The sequence below is a fragment of the Anopheles coluzzii genome, chromosome 2, assembly GCF_943734685.1.
Source record: "Anopheles coluzzii chromosome 2, AcolN3, whole genome shotgun sequence".
NCBI classification, from domain to species: Eukaryota; Metazoa; Arthropoda; class Insecta; order Diptera; family Culicidae; genus Anopheles; species Anopheles coluzzii.
In genome coordinates this window covers 45895206-45920980 of record NC_064670.1, presented here as the reverse complement: position 1 = coordinate 45920980, position 25775 = coordinate 45895206, and the positions used below count along the sequence as shown (strand labels likewise).

Sequence of the window (25775 nt, the reverse complement as noted above, 5' to 3'; positions counted from 1 at the left end):
TGTTTATGTAACATTATATGAATATTTGCTATATTTAGTATTTTTAAATCGCTACAATTAGTACTTTATTTAAAGCAATCTGTAGAAAATAATACAAGTAACATTCACTTGGTGACGGAAAGTCATATCTTTCTTATCCAAGCCCACTGTGCACGACAGACGAAGCTTCGGACAGAAGTCAATGTTGCAGGTTGAAAGTGAGCGTGGAATCGTGACGAAAACAAATCGGAGCCACATACCCCAATCAGCGTTTGGGGTCCTTTCCCCCGTCCCTTCCTTCTGAAGGTTTGCATCTCTTACCTTATCTTTTCATTCGTTTTGCAAAGGTGATGCAAATCAACAGGAAGAACGCGACCGGATTTAGATGACGTTAGAGACGAATCGCGCCCGACAAACAAAGGGTAGGAACGGTTCGGGCGGATCGCACGGACGGGCCCCGCCAGTGCCAGTGGTGCGAGTAAACGAGAGGTCCGTGTGCAACAGGATAAACGAGCGAGACGGCGCGCGCTCACGTACATTGACGTAGTGCAGTGGAAAGCACAGCGCACGATAGCACCTGATAGCGCAAACGGGAACAAAGGAAAAGCCCACCAAACGCTAATGATATAGGCGCTATCGCGCGAGGGGGAAAAACTACTACGACGGTGACTGTTTCTGTGCTTGTGTGTTTCTCCCCGAAACCGTTTTGTGGCCACTTGTTGTGTGGTTGTGTCTCTTTTGCGAAGGGTGTGATGTCCGTGCCATCGGATGAGTAACGAGTTACACCACACGGAGCGGTGGGTCGGAAGGTGATTTATGCTTTGTCCCCAGCTAGGTGCCAGAGTGTGACACAAGTCGCGTTGCTCGAGGAGCAATAAAATTCACGTTTGTATCGCTTTAGTATAAATGAAAAGTGCTCGTGCGTGTGTGTGCGTGTTTCGGGACGGGAAGGAATCACATTACACAGCCCCGGGAATTTCACCCCATTTCCCAAGCGCATAGCAGCAGAAGTCATACCCATCCTCGCTCACTCGCGTCCCCCGCGGAGAAACCCCTGTGTACTGTGGCTGTGTTTGCAGCCGGGGGTGAAGGTAGTATCGTTTTCACTCCCAGCCAGAGACGACTGCCTTCTTTGGTGTGTTAGTGTGTGGGTGCGTTTGATATCACTTATCGCAAGGGTACACGCATACACCCGCATACAACGGACGCATTAGCAACGGGTGCAGTCGAGAGCGAGTGAATGAGAGCGAGGGCGAGAGAGAGAGAGAGAGCACGTAGAAAACGCAGGTTTGCGCCTCTCGCTCTGGCACATTAAATCTTCGTACTCACGCAACAAGCGGCGGGTGTGTATACACTACCACCAGCTTGCAGGAACGGGAACACGCACACCACTGCAAAGCGTTCGTCTGACTATTCGTCCCCGGTTGTTAGTTGTCATTCGCAGTGGAAAAAATTGCACTCCTAGCAGCAAAGAAAGAAAAAATCAACCATGAGCAACAAGGTGCCTGTGTTTGTGTGTGTGTGCCGTTTGTCAGCAAGTGAAAACAATGAAGTTTAACTAAGAAGAATAAATACTAGTGACACAAAACAGTGAAAACTAAGCTTCAATAAAAAAAAAACAACGCTTTGTGGTCGTATTCATCTGTACCCCTAAATGTATGCAAAGTAGTGGTATTCTCATTTTGTTTGTATTGTGCCGTGTACAGAGCGTCCTGATACACATTTACCTGTAGCTTCTAGCGAATGGGGGAATCAACTCCGTAAAGAAACAGTGAAAACTTTGCAGGAAAAGTAAAAGCAGTACGTTACGTTTATAGACGAAAGGGGGAAAATTCCTTCCTTAGACTCTCCTGTCCGTGAGACACGCGTATTGTTAGTGCATACGCATTGCTTGGGTGCAATGGAATTCAACTTTTAATGATCCTCCGCCTCATCTGCGCTTTCCTTGCTAGACCTGCCTGTAGTGTAGTCGGCTGGCAGTTCGATGCCTTAGTGTTGGTGCGATTCGAACCACACGAACCGGGACTCGTCGCACGGTGAATGTCCTTGGCGGTCCTTGTGAGTGCTTGTGTGTTGGTGTGTCTGTGCAGTAATTCCGTACCTCGAAACTGTTGCTAGGACGGGACAGGAAATTAAAAAAAAAGGTACATCATTCATACCGCCCTGAATCAGGTGTGTGCTCTCTTTGGAACCAGCTTCCTTGTTACAAGAGGTAAGAGTTTTACGTTGTTTTGTTACGACTTTGTATTATTCATATTTTTTATTTCGATTTTTATGGGGCTTAGATGTTGTTTTGTGTTGCACCGCAATTGTTGGTGTTTTGTAATATGTTTGCATTGCTTAATCATTGGAATTGATCTATTTTTTATCCAATATTTTACTATAGTATTTGCTTTTTATTGTGTTTTCTTGGAATCATTGCTTTTACGCCTTTTAAACACATCATGTTTAGTTCTTAGATTTATTTGTTAAAATGCCACATTTTTGTATTTTTTATTATGTTAATTATTAAAAATAAATCAGTTAAATTAATTTCAGCAATCAATAACAACAAAAAGAGGAAAAAAAGTCTCATCCACACATCTCTTACAACTACCAACTTATCGTAGCACCCTTCTTACCGATGCAAATCTAATCTGAAACCATCCCCCATTAGCATCCTCCGATGCGATGTCTGCTCCACATCCTTTGGCGCAATGGGAAAACGTAGCAAAACCTTCATTCCATCCCATAACTCAATGACCGATCGAAAATCGAGGAGAGGTTACAGTTGCGGTGAACGGCAGGTGGACGGCAGCAGCTGTGTGAGAGACTTTTGTCCTTTGTGTGTTGCGCATGGACGCAATTGTCACCCTGTTGCTTGCCGGAATGTGGAAGTAGGCTCGTTTGAGGACCTTGCTTGCTCTTTCAGCCCGCCATCCCACCGCCCACTGCGCCAAAGCTACTCATTGTGCCTTTAGGGGTCGGACTGTGGGTGTGTCGACTTGTCAACCGGATCGTCGGTGCCGATTATCCTGCCAGTAAAGCGAATCAATATATATATCTGCCCGACAGCATCGGCCAACCGATGTTGCTGTTCACCTCATACAAATAACCCCCAACCATGTTTTTTTTTTGCAACGGAGCTAGTGCGATTCCTGGTGGAAATGACTGGCGACGGGTTGAGCTTTGCCGAGTGTTTCGCAGTCTGACTCGTGTATAAAAAGGGCGGCGTAGGGGACACGATGGGATAAAAATAAAGATCCCTTTGCCGTGCTAAGCTTCATCCCCACCATTTTCCTTGTGTGTTAGCTGTCGGAGCGCACCCGGGTCGATTCGCTTTCTGATGGGGAAAGATACGCTTGGCGATGGTGGCATCTAATCGATTGACTTCTGGGTCGAAGCTCGCCAGCCAAAGGGGTTCGTTGCGTCGAGGCACTTACCGAACTCCGAGCCTTTTGATGTCTCAATTTGGGGCGCCTGGGTGAGCTCGTTCTTTTCTGAGGTAATATAGAGGAGTTGTATGCCTTTTTTGCTTTGTTTTCTCGATTGGCTCGTTCAACCACCTTTGTTTGGAGGTGAAAAGTTTCCTCCTAAAATACAAAAACCCGCATGGAAAAAGGGATGTTCTTTTGCGGGGCAATATGGATGGTATTGCCATTACCTTTCGTTCCAGTGCTCTCCGCGTCTCGCAGTGAACGTTGGTTGTGATTTTTCCTTATCACACTGTATGACACACGCACCGTTTCTACCTTTACAAAGTTACACTGCACAAAAATGCTGCAGTCGTGATTATTTTTTCATACATTAAACAGCACACAGCACAGGTTTTGGTGGATTGTTCAAATCGCGTTTGAGCACAGAGAAGCAGCAAAAACTGAAAGGTAAACGAACGAGTACGCACCCGGAACACGGTTACACTCGCATATTCTGTGCCATCTACGGAATTTGGCTTTCTTTTTTTTTGTTGAGAAATGCCCTCACAGTACCGTGGCTCATAAATCTCAGTATCATGCATATATCAATTTCCTCCGCCGTGTATCCCCGCCCGTGGAGGGGCTGTGTGGTGTGATGCGGAACCAATTCTGGGCACCGAACGACTGAACGAGCGGTGTGTTTGAGCGGCGGCTAGTCCGGAGCGTCGGGGGAAGGCTAACATTCGACTCTATTTGCGTGTACACATGTTTGAGTGATTCGGCGAAGGTCGGCGAAAAACTCCATCGTTATGCCGTAAGATTACATTAATTATTCACCGGTAGTGTGGAACAATATGGTAGAGCAGGGAATACGGTCGTAACTTGTAAGAAATGGTAGCACCACCGTTGCCCGTTGGCAATGTGCGGCGAGAAAAAGGTAAACATAATGGTGGCGGTCGGGGGAAAAAAGTTGACTTTCACAAAAAGGATATTTTAGAGCGAAAAAGCGAAAAAGAAAATGCACTAAGGGAAGGAGATAAAATAATGCTCCAGGAACAAAGTTCGTTGCAAATGAAAATTGTAAGCGTATTTGTTTTAAAACACGTTCTGTAGTTGCTTTGGTTTTGTGGGCGCATTTGTGATCGGAAATTTGTTTGATGATGCTGTTGGAAATGGTAACGCTTGAATGAATACACTTAAAAGCAAGGTGGGTAGAAAAATGAATTGCTTGCAACGGTAAAATTAAGTAAAACATACAAACTGTGTAATGTGGTTAAGATGAGAAAATTGTAGCTAAATGCATAGCCTTATCATCTTGTCTAGCAAGTTTCTGTTTAATATTTTCATTTTGCATATTATTGACTTTTTCTAGAGTGTTATCAATAGTCAAACACTAAATCTTCAGATCGCTGTATTTTTCCTGGAGCAACAAAAGTGTACGATTATTAAATATCAAATATAAAATGAATTGTAAAATTTTCCTGAACTGAATGAATAATCAACAATTTATAAATTATAAACCGATTTTTACACATCGTTTAATTCCGGCAATTAAGATAAAATGTTCAACCGGCATGTCTAGAATGATATACAGTCAACTCTCTCTTATTTGAGAGGCGATGGGACTGTCGAATAAGAGGGGTTTTCAAATTACAGAGGTTGAAAGTGAATGAAAGGTCCATACAAACTAGAAAGAAACAGAACATTTAGTATGCAGCCTTAACTGTTGCTATAGGAAACTGCGAACAGAATCGCCAATTTGAGCATACATCTTTCAATAACCATGGCAACACCATACACAAATAAGAGGGATACAGATTTCAGAGGTTTTCCAAATTAGAGGGACAAAAATGTACTGGAAATCAAGGGACTGTGAAAAATGTTCAAATATGAGAGGTTTCTCAAATCACTGTAATACAATAAAGCTTTGAACTTTGTCTACTAAACTATTAATGCACTTAATATTTGCGGCCGCAGCAAATATATTTTCAAATGCAAGTGGTCCGTGATCCTAAAAAGGTTGGGGAGCGCTGGTCTAGGGTACCATAATATTTTTAAATATTTAATAACATAGTAATATTTTTCCAATTTTAGAATATTACTGGCGAACAGGGCTTCGATTATTTTTAATTAATTTGAAAATATCTACCCCTATTGTACACCACGTGTTAAGTTAAAACGTTTTAAAAGCAATTGAAAAACATCATTTTGACCAGTATGAAGTTGTTTTGCAACACCGTTCTATTGAAACATTTCACGTGCCGCCTCGTTTATGCATTTGAGCGCTATTTGTTTTCAAAATGGTTTTTTACACATATATATCTTGCGACTGCGTCTGCTTCATTGCGTTATACGTCAGCCATACTAAAAAAAAACTGCATTTTTTCCTCATCCAACGGATACGATGCCATCACGCGTTTGGCATTCGATATAGGTATATAATACCCGTGTGAACGCGAAGATTGAGTCAATTTTAGGTGACTGACACTTAGGCTGGGGCAAATATCAAATGAAAAAGAGCAACAGACTCTAAAGCTAAACACTTTTTGAATGATCTCCCGAGGGTGGATATTCTATACGCGATATGCGAACGATTACAACGGTTATCGCATTGACTGATCAATATTGTTTGCACCATGTTCACGCACCAAAGAGACCACGCACAATGGTAAGAAGCATTTGATGGGGAGATTTTGTAAACTAGAATATGAGATACGAATTAAAACTATGTTCCTTTTAAAACCTTTTTTTATGTTTATCTCGTCTCTCATTGATTATTATATTTTTACGCTGTACAATAAATACGAAGACTGGAAGCATTAAATAGCAAACTGTTTTGTTTTAAATGTTTCCACAATTTTTTTTTTTAAATTTGATAAATTGTTTAAATCACGAATATTTCATAGTTGATGTTAGATACATCTTATTATAGCTAGACTACGGCTGTGGTTCTATGTAAATAAGAAATATAATATTTATTATTGATAGATTTTTGTTTTTTGGGAGAGAACTTCATCGAATCTTCGATTTTGGCGTTGTTAGAAATTTTATGATCGATTGGTTTGGAGAAAATCAATATTGCTCCCAGATCTGATCAATACGCTCTGGTCGATGTATAACATACCATACTGCAAATCACCATCCTGTACCTCAATTACATCCAGCACATTCAAATACCTCATCAGCAAACCCAATTGATGGTCGAAGATTTACGCTGTATAGGTGAAATAAAACTAGATACCCCAAACCCATCATCCCATCGGCACTGTAGGGTCAACCGGCGACGACACGTTAACACGCCCGCTCCCCCAGACCACCTCCAAAGTTATCACCTCATCACGGTGAAAACGGTCGGTAATTTACCATAAAATATCATCATCCAGCATCTCCACCCGATGACTGGGCTGCAACGACACAGCCCCACATCAACCGTTCGTCTCCGAATCCGGGGTGCCCCTCTTTCGCTCATAAAGCCGAGAAAAATGATATCCAAGATGAGACTAAGGAAGATAAATCTATAGTAATTTCCCTCCCAGTTGGCCCCGGGACCAGCCTCTTCGGGCCCGGCCCACGATCAAACCCGGATACGAGGTGCAACCCACCGCATCGAACCGCGTTCCATGTTACGCCCGGTTGAAATCGAATCAAACGCGAAAAGTAGCGAACGATCTCACGTGTGGTGAGAACACACACACTCACCCGGTAGGATGGTAGGGTTCGTTTCGCTGGATTTGTTTGTGTCTCCCGGCGGGAATAGACGTCCGTGGATAGGTGCCATTTTTCTGTTGCTCGGTCTCGTTACGTAGCCGAAGGGGCGCGTCGAAGCGCCATTTCTTGCTGCATCACTATTTTTATGCTATTGCTTTGGCCACCCTTCCCCAACCTCCTCTCATCATAGATATATTGGACTGTGGGTATGAGTGAATTTTCGCGTTTAGCTTGAATTTCAGGCTTACCACCGTTCAGTTACACAAGGCATCCTGAATAAAAAGAAAAGAGAAGAATATTCGTTTTTCCCACCGGGATGGAGTGGGGAGGGTTGAAGAGTAGCAAATTCATCCCAAGGTATAAATAAATAGTTTTGCACCTGAGCACTACCACTGCCAAGGTGGTTTCAACGTGGCAGATCGGCCGGATGGCCCATATCCTTAGCCGTTGCTTAGCCGTTGGCGCTACTTTGGCAGTGCGGCATTGTAAGTATAGTCGGTGGTTTAGTAGTCTTTTCCACTTGCCCCAGTACACACACACACACGCGCTCTCTTTTACACGGTGCTGTTTGGGTTTTAGTGTAAAACATTTATTTTCCCATGAATTTCTAATCATGCTTGGCCGGGTGGGGGAAAGAACGGCCAACCCATCCTAGGACCATGCTGGCGATAAATTATTAACAATTTCATTTCTCATTCCAATAACGATTACGAACAGTGGATTCGGTGTAAGAAATTGGTCTGTTTCTGTGAAACCCACCCAGCACAAGTTCACAAAAGCCCGGAAAGGCCCATAAGAATGCTTCTCGGAATGAAACGGGGGAGGTTTTAGTGGTGGAAGCAAGCTCTTAACCTTTTCATCAGCACCGATGGAAGCTTTGCTGTAGCTGTTGACCATTTTCGGATACTTATATGGCATTGCTCTACATGCGTAAAACGAATAGGAAAGGTTGTTACCAAGCATCCAGATACGCTGTTTTGCTACATTGCATTACATGTCCACACTACCTTTCGGGGAGCGCATTCGTTCTTTGTTTCTTTGTGACAATGCAGTCACGCATACAGTCACAATGTTGCTCCTATTGTGTCCAAAAACGAATGCATCAACGTTTCATATATTTTCCAACTATCCATTTCTTTGGACACTTTTAGCCGGTGCCAGTGGTTTTGCAGCTTTCGTTTGATGTTGCTAATCCTTTAACCTTCAGTTTGGCTGCCATCCTTTCAACAGTGGTTTTGTGGTTTACAGACACCATTACCCGACAAAATCCCTGACAATCTTTGGCTTTGAAGATGTATGCCTTTTCTTTTTTCCGGCCCAAGCAGATTTGTTGATGGTTGTGCGGGTGAAGAGCTGCAAGCAACGTAGGTAAGTTCTTCACTTGTGACACATTTTGTAGAAGAATTGAGGTGTAATCATCCACCTGATTTTAATTTAGCCAAAACAGGAAGAATTCTCTTTACAATAATAAATGTGTTTTGTGTATCTGCCAAAATTGATCGCATTTAACTGAACAGTGATTTACGAAACAACATTTTAAAAATCATGTTTAAATAATTATTCCAAGAACCTTTCCTGCCACTATCGCAGAACCTCACTCGCCTGCTGTTAGAATAATCTTACCGAAAATTACCTTTTTGCGGATTTTGGCCCCGAAACATTAAGCCATCTGATGCTTTTTGGTTCGGGTGAAAGGAAAATGTTGACTCTAGACTAAGAAAAACATTACACCCAAAATTCGGACCCACGAAGCAACAACTTTTCCGTCCGTCCAAACCCTTAGCAGTGCTTGTGGCGTTAATGGTTAGAGGGTATGGGTTAGTTTAGAGCTGGCGAGAGCTTGCTTCATTCACATGGAATAGAGTGTCTATGTTGCAGCGCATTGCAAAGTTTTAAGCCAAGTGAAATATTAGATTGTTTTCACTGTTCAGTGAGTGAATTCGATGGTTTATACTTTTATTTTTAGCAAAAACTTGAAGACTCACACACACAACATCGTGTTGAGGGTTGATTAAAAAAACGCTATGGTTTGAGGATGAACATTGAACATAGAGATTTTGGAACGGTACGGTACGAGATTAGCAAAGTCTTTTCAATCTGAGATTAAATTAAATTTTGACGAAATTTAAGTACAATAGAATTCAATCAAACTCACAAAAGTTGTTGTGACAGTCACAGATGACGTCATTTACTGCAGTCCAAGAATCGATTGAACTTTCCATGAATCTACAACAAAATGTCTTTGAAAATAATATTAGAGCTCTTTATTATTATAGCCAGTTATTTTTATATGGAGTTTGACAGCTGATATCATGTAAACACTTCACACAAAACCACACGGTAAACTACCTAGATTGTTTAAGCCTGAAAACAAATGCAAACAATATATATATTGTGCAAAATATTGTAACTCATTTCAAATAGAACAATACAAAACACATTATATTCATTGCGTGATTGTTTGTGCTTCAGCTGGTGTTAAATGATGTTAACAGAAGAAAGAAATGTGTATGCAACTATTTAGTTATAACATTCCAGTTATTTTTCATATGTACAATTAAAAAATAATTGAACTAATTACAGTATTCTAACTAATTATAGTAGCCTATGATACTTATATTGCTAATCTCCTAGCTAGCGAAATTGACGTTCCATATTCGTTTGATTTTTTTGCTTCTGAACCAAGGTCCAAGAAAGAGAACAGATCGATGCGTTTAGAACAAATTGACAGAAAGCCATGGGAAAATTTTGACAGTTAAATTAAACATTGTTTATGGTCGTTGCTATGGAGCGAATGGGAGTCTTTTTTGCTATTTTGAACTCATTTGTTGCTCCTGATTGCAAAAATTCTTTGATCGATAATAAGATTATAAGCAAAGGATGGTATGCATATTGTACCAGTGTGTGACGATTCGATGTTTCATTTTACTCTCAGTGTTTAATTGAAAGTAAATAGGACTTCTTTTACCCAGTTGAAAAATGTACTGTGATTTTTTATGCCTGTTAACCTTTAAGTTGGCAACCGGATACCCGGGTATTTTTTTCAACTTTAAACTGAAATAACTTTTGATTCATTGCTTTTATTGACCTGAAATTTTCCGTAGCCTCCCAACTTTCAATTTATGATTTTTTGGTACATAAATTTTAATTTTAAACAGTCTGTAAGTATTTTATTTTGAATTTTTTTAAACTTTACCACGTAAGTTGGCAACCAGCATACCCGGGTATTCCATACATTTTGTATGGAGAATGACGTTTCTCTTCTTCCTCTTTTTGTATTGTGCTTATTTTCGAGTCAAATTCAAGCGATTCCAAATTTCAATTTGACCGTTATTTTTATAATAAAATGGAAAAACTTAATTAATAAATGAAATAGAAGAGAATATATGGTCGGCATTACTTGCTTACAGCATTAAAATATAGAAAGCATTGTTTACCTATGAAAATCGTTAATTTTTTGCATCAAAACGTGTGGAATACCCGGGTATGCCGGTTGCCAACTTACGTGTGTAAATCTGGTTGCCAACTCTACGGTTAAACTTTTCGTTCTTCCAGCAGGACCGTTGAAAACGGTAGTGATTCGTAGCCATGGAATGGCAAACAATGAGGTTATCTGAATACATAGTAGACTGCAATTACTTCTCCTTTATTCTCCAAAAGCAATTTATCCAACATAATCTTCCTAATAATAAATTCATCCACTTTTCCACGTTAACTATTAGCTATTTGTTTGTAAACACTTTTTCATTAAACTGTCAAAGCGAGCAGAAAATGGCAACATAGCAACGGGCTTTGCATTGACCTGTTCTCCTTAACGGATCTTGTTCTGGACGGACACCCAGATTTGGATATACATTCAGTATTCCACACAGTACCATTGTTTATGCTGCCCCAGTGACCGCAATGTGCATAAAGTTCAATGTGTTTAGCGAGTTTTATCACCACAATACTAGCACCTCAATATTCAAGAATGAAGTATTATTCTCTTGAACGTCGAGGGTAAATTGGGCAACATTAGTAGCATATAAGATGCCGATGAAAAACTAAATTAAAATCAAGATAGTGAAAGATCAGCTAGACATTATGTCCATCGAATATCATTAAAAAAATAAATAACTGTAATTATATTACAGTACAATTCAAAGATACATACTTTATCAATTGAAAATCAACAATAATTAACAAATCAATCTTCTAATTTTACTTTTTTATGGCAAATGGGTTACTATCATATACCTATTATCTTAAAGTCGTAGTAAGTGTTTAGCAAACACTTTTTTATTAAAAATATTTGGCTGCACAGTGGTCGGCTAATTTTGTGACATAAAGAGGCAAAATCTATAAAACTTCGTTACATTTTCACGATAAGATTTAACTTGATGAGACTTAAGATTAAGATAATATAAGATCTATCGTCTTAACTCACCAACCCAAGCCGATGTTGCCTATTTTCTCCTAGAACTATGAAGGGTCCTAATGCGGCTCGTGAACCATATTTTACTGAACACTAACTTAATACAATTTATGCACATTAAATATTAAAGCTTTCCACTCAACTTGCTTACCACTCTATCTCATCAAATGTCACTCGTTCCCCAAAGTTTTCAAATTTAATTCCACTTTTTCCTGCTATTCTTAATCATAAATCTCCCAGTACACACTGCGCGACGGTGTCGGCTTGTCACACAAATCTTACCTACCATCCGAACCACCCCGAATCGGATCAATTACGGCATGCTTTCGGTGTGAACAATTAATCTTGTTCCAACCTATACCCCACCGATACACCATTACGGTTCGATGGCTTTTCGTTAAAATTAGCAAACCTTCCTTTCGTTCCACCTCTACCACCCAGTACGCATCGATAATCATACCCCTCTAAAACGTCACCCTAACTCGCTGTTGCTGTTGTACGTTGTTAAACTGTCAAACCATCGTGTCGTAAATTGTGACGGCGAAGTGAATTGTCACAACGGTAGCCCATTTAATTGCTACTACTTGGTGCGTATTTGCCCCTCTACCACGGCGGCGCATGGCATGTGCGGGAAGTTGAAAGCCGCCACAAGACGCGGGCACTAATAGGACGCAGGAGGCTACATCATGTAGTTTTTTGTTTGTTTTTTTTTTTTTCATTTCACTTTACAATTCGTCCATTTTTATCTGCTAATCCCTTCTCTTTACTTGCAGCATCTTTCCCCATATCGCTCTTGTATATATCCTATCTCACCCCAACAAACCTTCCAACAGTCCTCCCTCCATTTGCTTCGAAAGTGGTCAGAAGCAAAATAGCTTTTAATGAGTTTTTATCGATTCCGGTCGAACGGATTTGTCTTCCGGCGCTGGTTGGTTGGGTTTTTTTTACCCCATCCTCGCTTCCGACTGATCCACCGAGGCGAGAAAGTGGGGACGGGAGGAGACCACCGGGGAGACTTAAATCACAATTTACGGAATAATTATTTGTCGTTTAATTGGATTACCGTCGCCACCAGTTAGCGCTGCGTGCTGGGTAGAAAGCCGTGCTGGATTTCGCTGCGTGCTGTGCCTTTTCAATGCGTTTTGTACATTATGAGGGTGGGCATGTATTTCCCGTTTTATTGCTACCACTCTATCACCGGACACCATTTGTTGCTTCGAAGCACAATGGCTGTTACAGTTCTTTTTTTGTTTGTGTGTTGCTGCGGGGAAAATCCTTCCTATAGGACGCACACGTAGGATCGTGTGTCGGGATGTACGATTTCCTCCAACCTCCATGAGGATAACGTAGTGCGGTTGGCGGAAGTGCGGGCTCGCAATGGTTGGGATAAACTGTGAAGGATAATCACGGTTGAGTAGCATGCAGATAAATGCACCCGACGCTTTTGCAGTTGTTCTAGCTAGTGTTTTGCTAGTTTATTTAGCGTGATCACTTACGACTTTGCGTACAGGTCGGTCCGTGCACAGTTCCACTTCTAACATCCGATGGACGTTGAGCAAATATCCATTTAGGTCAATTGGTGCCCCGAAGCTAAACGCACCCTCCGTTGATCTAGTTGGTTGGTTTATTCAGATTTATATTTATTGCTTACAGGTTGGTTTGAGATTGAAAACGTCCAGCACCATCGAGCGCTCGGCGAACGATAGTGGGCTGAAAGCAAAGAGACTATGGTCACCAGCGTGTCCTATATTTGAATTTAACAAAATATGATATAGTGTTTTTTGCATTTTTATAACAATTTTATTTCAATGCCTCAACCGTCTGAGAAACTTTTCAGTATATTTTCATAACGTGTACGTACATAATTTATATGCAACCGCCGTTCATTTCAATGTTCGAATTGGGTCCAAAATCAAACGTGTATACCATACCTTTCAAACGTTTGCTATAAGCATGAATGCAAACCCACAAACTGTAGTCCTAAGTATAGCGCCAGACAGACCTGGTATTGCACGATGGTTAAGTGGCTAGGCGAACAATAGTGTTCCGAGTTCGCTTACTACCACCATTCGCAGCGACTATTGTTTTGTGGATGATTGTATCACAAACCGTACCTGTTGCATGCTGAACCGGATTGCAAATTATCCCCCGCTGCATAATTGCTGGTAATTTGCGGTTCAGGTTTTGCCACCGAATGGGCGCATGCATCCCACCCCTCCGTTTAGTTGACCGTGGCTTTGGCAGAACACGTCAGCCGTTCACGCGGGTTCACCAGCGCTATTGTGTTGAGTATTCGAGCATGAATCTGAACATCGGGTCCGAACGTAATCAAAATGCTAAACTAGAAACGCATGGCGTCCCTGTCTTGATTTAATCTTGAGTGGTGGTGTGGTGTGTAAGCTTAACCTCTCATTCTGCGCTCTTGTATTTGCGATGGTACGTCGGTGGCTGGAGCATTTTAGCGAACGGTATAGTTTGCAGTGAATTAAAGCGCTCGATGAAGTAGAGAAGCTTTATTAATGTCTGATCAGATTCAAAATTGTAAATAAAATTTGGCAGATCGTTTCCTCCATTATTTGTAACAAGCGAAACTTACTTTTTTATGTAATTTTACATTTTAGGAAATCGATAACTCACCAACACCCACAGAACTGAAGCATAGGTATGTGTTAAACACAAGTCTTAAAAGATCAATTTGGAAAATTTGCATAAGTAATTGATCGCGTACAGTAGGTATGTCAAAGTCCCAAACAACTCAAAATCAATAAAATGAATGAAATATTTTTGGAAATGTTTGTTAAAGACAATCGAAAAAGGATCTCTTTAATAGGGGTAACATTTTTCGAATAATAATCTTCATTGATGTTTAGTATTAGCAAATTATTTCAATCCTAATAAGGATTTATATTAATATGATCTTTTCTTAATCAGGACGCATTGAATTATCGTATAACATAGCTTCAGGCATCTGAGCACATCATTTGTGCTCATCAAACCTGACATTAAAGTTAATTAAACACATAAAATATATTGATAGTTTCAGTTTTAGGATATGCTCCCTGTTTCCTTCAACTCTACCTCAAAACCACTAAACTAGATTAAATAATAATGTATAGCCTTGTGCCGACGTTTTCTGATAAATATACAATGCAATAGATTTACAAATGTTACAAAAATGTGTACAATAGAATAAAACGAAGAGAAACAAACAGATGTGTTATCGTTGTTGATTTATATCTGATCATTAGTCATCAACTACCAGGCACCTCCATTTGCGCCAAACAAAGACATTTGGTAGCTATCATCTGTTCATGTAACCTTATCATGTTTCTCAAATGCAAAGAAAATCTCACTTCAAATTGAAATTAGTTGTTGTTAATATCTTTGAGTAAATTAAAGTAGCTTTCAATACGAAGAAAGCATAATTTAAAAAAGGAAGCTCAACTAAAGTTAAAATGAACTCAATTGAAAAAAATACCGTATGTTTTACCGTTATACCGTAGGGTAAATGTACCTATAGTGGTGGTAGTACCAATAGTGGTGGTATTGCACTAAAATGCGGTTCATACGGCAAATTACAAGTAATTAAGTTATTCACGTTAGTGTGAACTGTTCTTTAGCCTTTTACAAAGGGTTTAAAAGTTAAATGGGGCCATTCCGTTACTTAGTGAACGAAAAATCCATTATTTTGTGCAATGTGTCAACATTTTCCAAAATCCTTAGGATTTCATAACGAAACTCATTTTTCTTTGAACGTTATAAATGACCACATAACCACGCAATTACTAGTTTTTCCACATAACTGTCATGAAATATTATTGTTTAACCAAAATTATTTGCCTTTTGACCATATTTATGCATTTTAAGTGTTTTTTACCATAGTGCCATTATAGGTACACAAAACAGGCATGTTCCTATAGTGGTTACAGTTATAAAATCAATGAAAACAGGTCGTTTTAGATTTTTTCGAGGATATTTTCGACATGTCGTACTGTTTTTTACTAAAATAAGCAACATAACTGAGTTTTATGTAGGTAATTTACCAAAAACAGGCCAAAATTCGCTTATATGGCTGAATGAAAAATTGACTTCAAATCAAGCACACTCTTCCGGGTGTAGGTTGACGACAGGTGTGATGCAGTACTTTAGTCAATAGTTTCATCGATCAAATTTATACATTTTTTACGATCAAATTACGGAAGAAACCAATATTATGGCAGTAATCCTTGCTATTCATACGAAAACAGCTTCAAAACTATGTTTTATTGATATTATACACCGTTTTTTATGCATCTTTGTTTACCACCACTATAGGAACACAATAAGACGACTATAGGAACCATACTACCATTATAGGTACAACGAAGCAGCCACAAATATTTGTATTTTTTCGTAAATTTGATGTATTTTATGGTAAAAATGGTTGTGATTGCGAAGATAAAACATATTAGAATTGCTATGTATTAAAATATTCAGAAAATATCCTTCCTGACACTTTAAATCCATTAAAATACATCTGTACCACCACAAATTGCACCACTATTGGTACATTTACACTATAAGAAAATGTATCTACACAATGCTTGTTTCGATCAATCGGTGAAATTTGATAATTATATAAAGACAATATGAAAATATAACTTTGCACGGATCGAACGTTACATGATTTTAACCTTGCATCGGTTTAAACGAGCTCACGATAACGATTAGTCTGATGAATTTTATTTCGCCATCAAAATGGTTACACGTAAAAATAGATCATTGTTGTACCCATTGCAGCAATGATCCGTAGCCTTCCAATTTCATGGAAAACATTTTACATACTTTAAAAATACAATGCAATTATTCATGAACTACCATTGACAACGACATTTATATAAAATGGCAATAAGCCTGTAACAGGATCCCTTTTTCAAGTTTTCAACAAAAAAATCAAAGCTTGTTTGAATTAATTGAACATGCGCTTTGTATCATTGCCATATTTCACATCACACATTGTATTTGCTCACATTTCCTACACTTCCTGGAACACAAGTGCATTTATTTGCTACAATAGCTTTCCTCCAAAACCGTGCACACCACAAACAAAGCTCGGGACATCGATCCGATTGGCACAACCATATGTTTGTAAGGCGGGAGAAAAATCATACATACATACACATCATAAATATTTAAACGATTTACACAACATTCTATACCGTGTTGTGCATATACACACACACAGAAATACACGGGGCAGTAAACCCCAAGTGTCCGAGTGCGTCGAATCATACCTTTGGGGAGCAGGATTTTCTCCAAAAGCCAGGTGGATGTGGTTTCGTGTCCGTGGGTGGCTATGTTTAATTTTATCAGCAACTTTCCAGTGAACCGATGGCATACCTTCCCGATTGTCCAGTACTACAGACGTGTGGTCCCCATTCCCCGATGGAAGCAGACATTTCCCGATGCTTTCGCTAAGCCAGCATTCGAGCAGCGAGTTATGAAAATGCACTTGCATGTTATGCATGGGATTTCAACGGAATGTAAAGAGCATTACGGATAATCCAACGGTATGAATGTAGTTTTCGATGCAAACCGGTTCAAGCACCGGGACACAAGCGTGACTAGGAAGCAACGGTTTGGTGACGAACGTCCGTATGGTACCGAGAGCAAAAAAACCTAATTCCGCAGTTGAGTTTATTACTTGCGGCTTTCTGGGTATCCGTCTGCCCGTTATGGAAAGATGATTGAATACACGTCATAGTTACCGGTGGGGGAACGCCTTTGGTGATGACTTTCGAGAGTGTGGAGTTTGTACCTCTAATCAAACACTCTCAAACATAAAACGAGCATCTCGTTATATCTGATCGTCCCGATAGCACCGTCAAATTCCACCATTGCAAAGGTGGGCAAAGCGAAAAGCTGTTTCCTTTGCTGGACGTCAAAAATTAACATCACAATCTGGTATGCCTGCAAGTTAAACAGCGGACCTTTGTGTGCACCATTGTTTCTCGTCACATATCTAGGCTTTGTCCGTCCCGCGGCCAATGCTGGAAGACACCATGCATATTCAGGCCGCAGAAGGTGACTTCCGGTGTATAGAACTACGCTCTACCCACAAAGGAAGTTCATTATGCAGTTGACCCGGTAGCGGAGGTTGGGATTCGATGCTTACATACAGCTCCCGGGGCGAAAGGCTAGCATTGCATGATGTTTGCTATATGATGGAACAATCGTAGACAAGTTGGATCGCAGCGTGGTTAATTGTTTGACGTTTGTTTGTGAATTTATCTTCAAACCGGGCGATTTATTCCACCGAGCGAGAAGAGGCCGTTTAGTTTCTCTTATTTGTCCTATCTCACCGGGTAGTGATAGCAACCGCGGAAGGCTAGGATGAGTTTGCCCTCGTTAAACCAGCCCAAAGTGAGCAAGGTTTGTGGAAGCGTAATGTCCACAAGAAAAGCCTGACGGGAGTCTGAGTGGTGCCACTGGACTTAGGCTCTGCTAAGTGCAGTGCGGCTTGGAACTGGGCATTTGTTGTCCTCTGCTGTTGGCTTTAGTTGCACGGGAAAGCGAATGCGATTAATTATTGAAATGAAGCCGTTACATTGCAGCCTTGACGATGCCTCGGGTGAAACTGTGCAATTTGTCCTATCGGTGCACCGGAAACACGATGCGGTACAGCATAGGCAGTGAACATTAGTGAATGGGACACGATTGGCATGATGACAATGGCTGTGCTAAAACAGATGGTTGTTGACGTTGCAAATCGTTTCATTCGGATATTGAATTGGTGCTGTAATGGGACCACAATAATGTGTACTGCAATGGTACATGTTTATTTGATAAACTTCCAGCTTCTTATACCATTTTTATTGAGCAAAAATATTGGATAAAATCAATATTCGACTCATACACTTGACTTACAAAGAAATATAGAAATATAAATATAGAAAAATAAACAAATGTATTGTAAAAATTGAGCAAACTTATTAATCAGGGTATGTATTCAAAACATTCTAATGTTTCAGAAATTATCCACCGTTTAGCCAACTAAAGTGAAACGCGTTTGTATCGCATTGATAATTTCAATACGGCAATGCAACGTCTTTACCAAATGCCATTACATATACCACCGTAATTACTGACACCGCCGAATCGAAACAATTAAACTGCAATGCAGTGTGCTTCCCGCATTCTCACCGCTAAGAATTTGCAATAATATGGCAGCGCTTACAGTAGGCAGGCCTGTACGCGCCATCACACACATTTGTGGGCGCACATCAGCAGCACCAGCAGCATCAAACAATTCTCGCAAATTCATCACTAAGACCCTTTCTTCATCAACCACACACCATCGACCTGCACCGGCAGGAAAGCTGTGGGCAATCACTGCTCGGTATTTCCTTTGCCATTAAATTCACCTGACGTAAGCGGAGTGTGAGTACTAGTACCATTCCAGTTTTAGGCACTGTTAGCGCATAGATTCGCATTTAAATTCCTTTACTCCTGCGTGTTTCGTTGAGTATTGCGGAGTGCCGATGTTCGAACAGCACTCAAATGGTAACGCACAGTCAGCAAATGGTGCCCGTAAAATACAATCCAATTCGTCAGCTTTCGCTAACTTTCGTAACAGCCGTGGCCGGGCAGGCAGTTTGAGTGAACAGTTTCTCTTATAGCTTCTCCCCCGAAAAAACCAAAAGCAAATTGTTTGACTTTTAACTAATCATCGTTATGGCATGGTACACACGTGTACGTGGCGATGGTACTACTCTAACGTTGCATTTCGGAGAAGCAGTTAGAAATCGTTAAACAAGTGGCTGGGTGAGTAAGCGTTTGACGGTACGGTTCAACTCAGTAAAACACTATACGGTGTATGCATAACATAGGCTGCCTGATGTAACATAATTAACATTATCATCCATCCATCATTCTTCTTGCTATGTGGTGCTATCTGCAAAAAGGTTGATCTGTTATTGAACAATCTGTAACTAGGTCGAACGTTTGATTTCTCTTCACTCTTCGAATGGCGTACTGGAATAATGAACATGGACCACAAATTATAACGAACTTTTTATAAATTATGTAAAATATAAAATAAAAGCCATACGCCGTGTTTAAAATAAAATTTCCGTTCTTTCACACGGCACAAGCTGGACTGAGTGAGTTTGACAATTCTTTGTGATGTGTTGAAAATCATGTGAAAGAACAGTAAATAAATTGTGATGCAAATACAATAGACTTCAGTGTTCGAAAGACATCTTGCAAAGGGGTTAAAATGCTGTTCACATTCTGAACTGACTCCTTCTTAAAACCTGTTATATACGACACAAGTCGTCAATCAAATCTACATGCTTAGAGCACGTGAATTTTGAAATATATTTCGTACATAATAGTTACGTAACCAAAATAAGATAAAATGGTAAGATAACAATTTTATATAATTTCCATGTGTTTCTGTTAATTCACTAAAAAATATTAAAATCTCTTAAATATTATTAACGGTCATGTAGCCCGCACTAGAGTTAAGTTAAGCATGTGGAAGAAAAAAATGCTGTTCAATTGAATTTCAGATAGATACCATACATAGCATACATAGCATACGATCGCGCAAACCCCCTAAATTGTGTTTGTTATGGTACGTTTGGATAACTGGTTTTATTGAATAACTTTCACGAGACTGATTTAACGTGCGCTGTTCTATTTCATGGCTCATGGCGTGTTCATAGTAAAAATTGACTACCACAGTACAAAAACTAAGACTTTGCCATGCGCTTTCACTTATGGTTCCTCTGTTCAAAACAACAATACTTATGTTAAGGCAGCGAGCAACGGATCATTTGAAATTAACTTTCAGCGCATCAGTCATCGGTGCATAAGTCACATTGCAAACATAATGTTTAATTTGCTATAAAATGAAGCTAAATGAATGCTTAAAAAACAAAACGTTAAAAAAGTTAACAACTCATTGACCCCGACGTGATTTGAACACGCAACCTTCTGATCTGGAGTCAGACGCGCTACCGTTGCGCCACGGAGTCCACATGATTGAAGTGGGTTCCGCTGCATTCACAACACCGCAGGGTTTATTTTTACTTTTAATAAAACAAATACTGTATCAAAGCGTATAATACAGTACAATACTGTGTATAGCGACCCTCTTTTAAGTCGAAAATGACGAAAATCAAATTAAGGAGGTCTTCATCAACGGGTAGTGACTTTTAGGTTATCCCTGAGACATTACATTTCATAACATAGGAAGTTCAGAAAATACGAAAAATACGGAGACTTTCCATTAGCTTGTACGAGAAGCATGATAAAAAGCAAATTTGATGTGAATCAAATAGGTAACATGGATATAATTGTTTTAGAATTTTGTAAAATTAAAAGTAAATCTTTATTTCCAAAATATTTAAAAATATAATCAAGGCAGGGGCGTTATACACGCTAAAATACATTACATAGATTTATTAAATTACATTGAATTAAATTACAACATTTTTAAGTTGCAATATAATATCGAGGCACACCTACCCCCATCCCCAAAAAAAAAACAAATTTGAAAATAGAATTATAGACTCGTAATTAAATTGAACACACTAACGTATTAAACGTACTAAAATATTAGCAAGCCGTGTCTGTCAAAATGATATTTTATTTTACGATACCCAATGAAGATAGATGAAGGAAGAAGATATTCTCGCATTAATTTAGTGAAGGAAATAAAAATGTACATTTTTTCTATACGTTAAATGAAATTGGTTATTATTTAACCAACTGAATCCAAACCAAAAAATATGTTTAATTCCTTTACTATTTTAATGAATTATTACATATTAGGGTAAATGTACCAATAGTGGTGCAATTTGTAGTGGTGCCGATGTGTTTTAATGGATTTAAGGTGTCAGGAAGGACAATTTCAGAATATTTTAACACATACCAATTGGAATATGTTTTATCTACGCAATCACAACCATTTTTATCATGAAATACATCAAAATGACGAAAAAATTCATATTTTTGTGATTGCTTCGTTGTACCTATAATGGTAGTATGGTTCCTATAGTCGTCGTATTGTGTTCCTATAGTGGTGGTAAACAAAGATGCATCAAAAACGGTGTATAATATCAATGAAACTTAGTTTCGAAGCTGTTTTCGTATGAATAGCAAAGATTACTGCCATAATATAGGTTTCTTGCGTAATTTGATCGTAAAAAATGTATAAATTTGATCGATGAAACTATTGACAAAAGTACTGCATCACACCTGTCGTCAACCTACACCCGGAAGAGTGTGCTTGACTTCAAAGTCAATTTTTCATTCAGCCATATAAGCGAATTTTGGCCTGTTTTTGGTAAATTACCTACATAAAACTCATTTCTGTTGCTTATTTTAGTGAAAACAGTACGACATGTCGAAAATATCCTCGAAAAAATCTAAAACGACCTGTTTTCATTGATTTTATAACTATCACCACTATAGGAACATGCCTGTTTTGTGTACCTATAATGGCACTATGGTAAAAAACACTCAAAAATGCATAAATATGGTCAAAAGGCAAAAAACTTTAGTAAAACAATAACATTTCATAACAGTTATGTTGAAAAACTAGTAATTACGTGGTTATGTGGTCGTTTAGAACGTTAACAGAAAAATGAGTTTCGTTATGAAATCCTAAGGATTTTGGAAAAATGTTGACACATTTCACAAAACAATGGATTTTTCGGTCACTAAGTAACGGAATGGCCCCATTTAACTTTTAAACCCTTTGTAAAAGACTAAAGAACATTTCACACTAACGTAAATAACTTAATTACTTGTAATTTGCCGTATGAACCGCATTTTAGTGCAATACCACCACTATTGGTACTACCACCACTATAGGTACATTTACCCTATCACCTTTTTATTTTACTTTTGAAAACTTTTGAATTATGGGCCATTGTTTTATCTTAAACTGACTGTTCAGAATTGTGGGCCATTGTTATGCTATTTTTTCGTAATGTTATTTGTGCTGTGAGTTCTTTGTTCATTTCACTGAAGTGTTTATTTCGATGAATTTAAACAGTTTCTATACGAATACAATATTCTATTGCCAGTGTGCTCTTGCGTTAGTGAGTAACGATGCAGAATTTGATATGTCTTCGTTTATTTTAAAAGACCAATCTTTAGCAATTTTTTCACACTAGATTTTAAGGAACTCTTAAACACTTTTTTATCTGCCTGAATTTAGAGAAACATTCGATTTTTCCGCCACTCGAAATGTGTGTTACCAACATAAAGTGTTTGTGCTTCTTTTGTGTGTAATGGTGTTTTTGTCCATTCCGCCATGGATGCAAATGTAGAAATCATGTTGTTTTTATTTTCTGCTGCTGCGTGTTGTTCTTTAACAGTAAACATTATTTCAAAAACATCAAACCATAGCTTCCACACAACCGGCCACATACACACGTTGTTTTAGTAAACTGTTGTCGACAGTTCAATCTACCCCGCCAGGTATGAGTGCCTGTAAGGCCGGTGTAGAGTAGAGAAAGAACAGACCGAAAATATGTTTGCATGCTTCTGTCAGCATACGTGGTGCTTTTTTCCCCCGCAGCTGCGATACTGGCCAACGTGGCCATCGGTCGTGGCGATGTAATTAATTAATAATAATTAGTACCCTCATTTATTCATCTTCTCCTCTGCCACATGCAGAGAGCGTCCGCCAGTGGGTAAACATGCGGTGAGCAATACATCCTTGTGTTGCGTAGATGTTTTATTTCATGTTGCTGCTATCTTTCCGGCAGAAAAGGGGTAGAACTATCAGCAAGCTTTGCACAACCGTTAAAATCGATGGTCGTATCGGTGAGACGATCCATCACTCACGCAGTCAAACTCACGCAAAGGCCGCATCCCATTGCGGATAATGTCGAATATAATAGCTTGTGCTGAGCGAGCTTGTGGCATCGTGTTCCGGTTTTACCAACTATCTGTCGCATACAGGCAGGAACGATGCTTCTTTTTACTGACATTTTCACGCTCAACCACCCAACGACCAGCACAAAGCGTCCAATGAATCCAGCAACTGTAGCGCCTGACGAGCGAAATTAAAAAATTAATTCGCTTGATTTGGAGTACCTCACTAGATACGAGCCCCATCCGTTGGAGTGCTGTGAAAATATTCATTATCCTGTTTTGCAAACTACTTGGCGTTGGAGCTTTTTTTCTCTCTACACCCTTCACATCCAAGCACACGCGAAGTTCGGTTGGCTGCTACTGACATGGTTCTAGAAACTCGGCCAGGTCGGTGTAGCAGCAACAGACAAAAGCACCGGTGGGTGGTTTTGTTGGTCAAACTGCACCCGACCACTTATTCAGCCGGTACGCATCCGCACAACTTTCGGTACAAGCTCAGCATGTCCATTTTTCCGTGTTTTTAGTGAACTCTATTCTTCCAACCGGTCGAGTCCCTTTTCCGATTGCTTTGCAGTGGCGCGCTCTTGAGCACCAACCCGGACAGGATAAAGATGTTGTACAGCATTCGCTCGAGGTTGTGCAAGACACTTTTACTAACGCAATCCTTTTTCTTACAGTACATTTGTGTGCTATTCCCGTCTTCTCATTCGCTCGATTAACCCCACAACCTTCCTCATTTCTCCCACCTATCCCATCTCAAGCAACAACAAAAAAACATACCGCGCACAGCATCATTTCAGCGTTCATGATACAAAAGAGGTCCGGATGGGTTGTTTGAGGTTAACTTCCGAAACCTGGCTACCCGTGATAAGGATGTACGGTAAAAGCTCGACGACTCCATGACTTCCCCCCCCCCCCCCCCATGGATTGGCGGGCGCAATCAGTTCCCTGGCAAACATGCTAGCGGTGTAGTTGGAGAGCTTGAGCAAATTAGCAACCTTGTAGTGCGAATCACCAGCATTTTGCTAAGCCTTACCTTTCTAGCTGACTAGTAGAGCCGTGCCACAAACACAGGAAGCGCGGCGGGTAAAGCAAAATTGGAAACAAACGAATTGAGCCTCGGGAACTAGCGAAAAACCAATGAAGCATTTTTAATAGAGGTTACGGTGCGCTCTTACGTCGGTCGGAGGTGGTTAGCTTATTTGTGGCGATGTTTCCGCATAGCCGCAGTTTGTTTGAAATACTAAAAAATTGGATGCACCGTAGGTGTTGACTGTGAACGAACGGGGGAGTTTAAAAGTGGAGTAATACCTGCATTAAATTTTGTTTTATACTGAAAAATATTGTCTGTTAAAATGATATTCCAATCGGGAATAAAATATTCAATTAGCAAATGTATGCACATATAATTGGAAGATGTTTGTTAGGTGTTTGTTGTTTCAAAGTATCTAATTTAAGTAACGATATTAGCAAAATGTTGTAACAAAACATTTATATGCTCTTATGCATCCTATTAGACAGGCTTAGCAATAAGGCCTTAGTTAGAAAACGAAAACAACCAAAAACGGGTGAAATTCTTTGCCATGCATTTATTATAGAAACGCGCCAAATTTTTATTTAGCTTTTCCCGCTAGTTGGTTTAAGAGCTCCGAATCTTGCCCTACCGCTCCTTTTTATCCCTTTTCTAATCAAATTGGTTCCAATCAGTTCGGGTTTGCTGGATATCTTCAGATACCTCTTTTTAATGACAGGTCGTTGAACACTTTCCTATCAAACTGTCCCAACAGGCTTGTTTTTAGGATTGCTTTAAAATTTGATTTACAATTCAGCAATGTATTGTATATATGCAAGTAACATAAATAGTACGTGTGGTATTGTTCTGCAGAATGCGGTGGAGTTTGATGTTCTGATGTCTTTCCAAATGCAACATAGTGTGATATAATTCACAATTTGCAAGCCATGCCTAACCGAAGAGCCTCTGCATTTTTGCATCTGGCCATTACATACATCTGTGAAACTTTACAAGAGTGCAACCGTGATTCGTTCGATGACGTACCGAACATGTAGCTTAGAAATTGTATCGTAGAGCGCTCTCTGTTTTACTATTCGTTACAATATACACGCGTACTTGCGGAAAGTAATTAAGTACCTTCCTTTTTCCTTCTCATTTCTAATTCGTTGATCACAACACTTTTCCGACAACCAACAAACCTTATAACTTTTATCTATCATTTCCAAACCTCAATTCTTTGTGCCAACTGTGACACTTCCATTTCATAAATTAAACCAAACAAAACATACACACCATTACGTTCAACACGCCCTGAAGCTTAGTAAAAAATGTACTAAGTGTTGCTTATCCCTTTCTTGTAATAATCATTTTCGTTCTTGTTTTTCTTTTCAAT

General features: G+C 39.6%; 1 non-coding gene across 1 annotated transcript; it reads right to left on the bottom strand.

Moving 5' to 3' along the window:
• Positions 1-20444: 20444 nt before the first annotated feature.
• Positions 20445-20516, bottom strand: Trnaw-cca (transfer RNA tryptophan (anticodon CCA)). Its single transcript has one exon. It is a non-coding gene; the product is annotated as a tRNA-Trp (tRNA).
• Positions 20517-25775: the final 5259 nt, after the last annotated feature.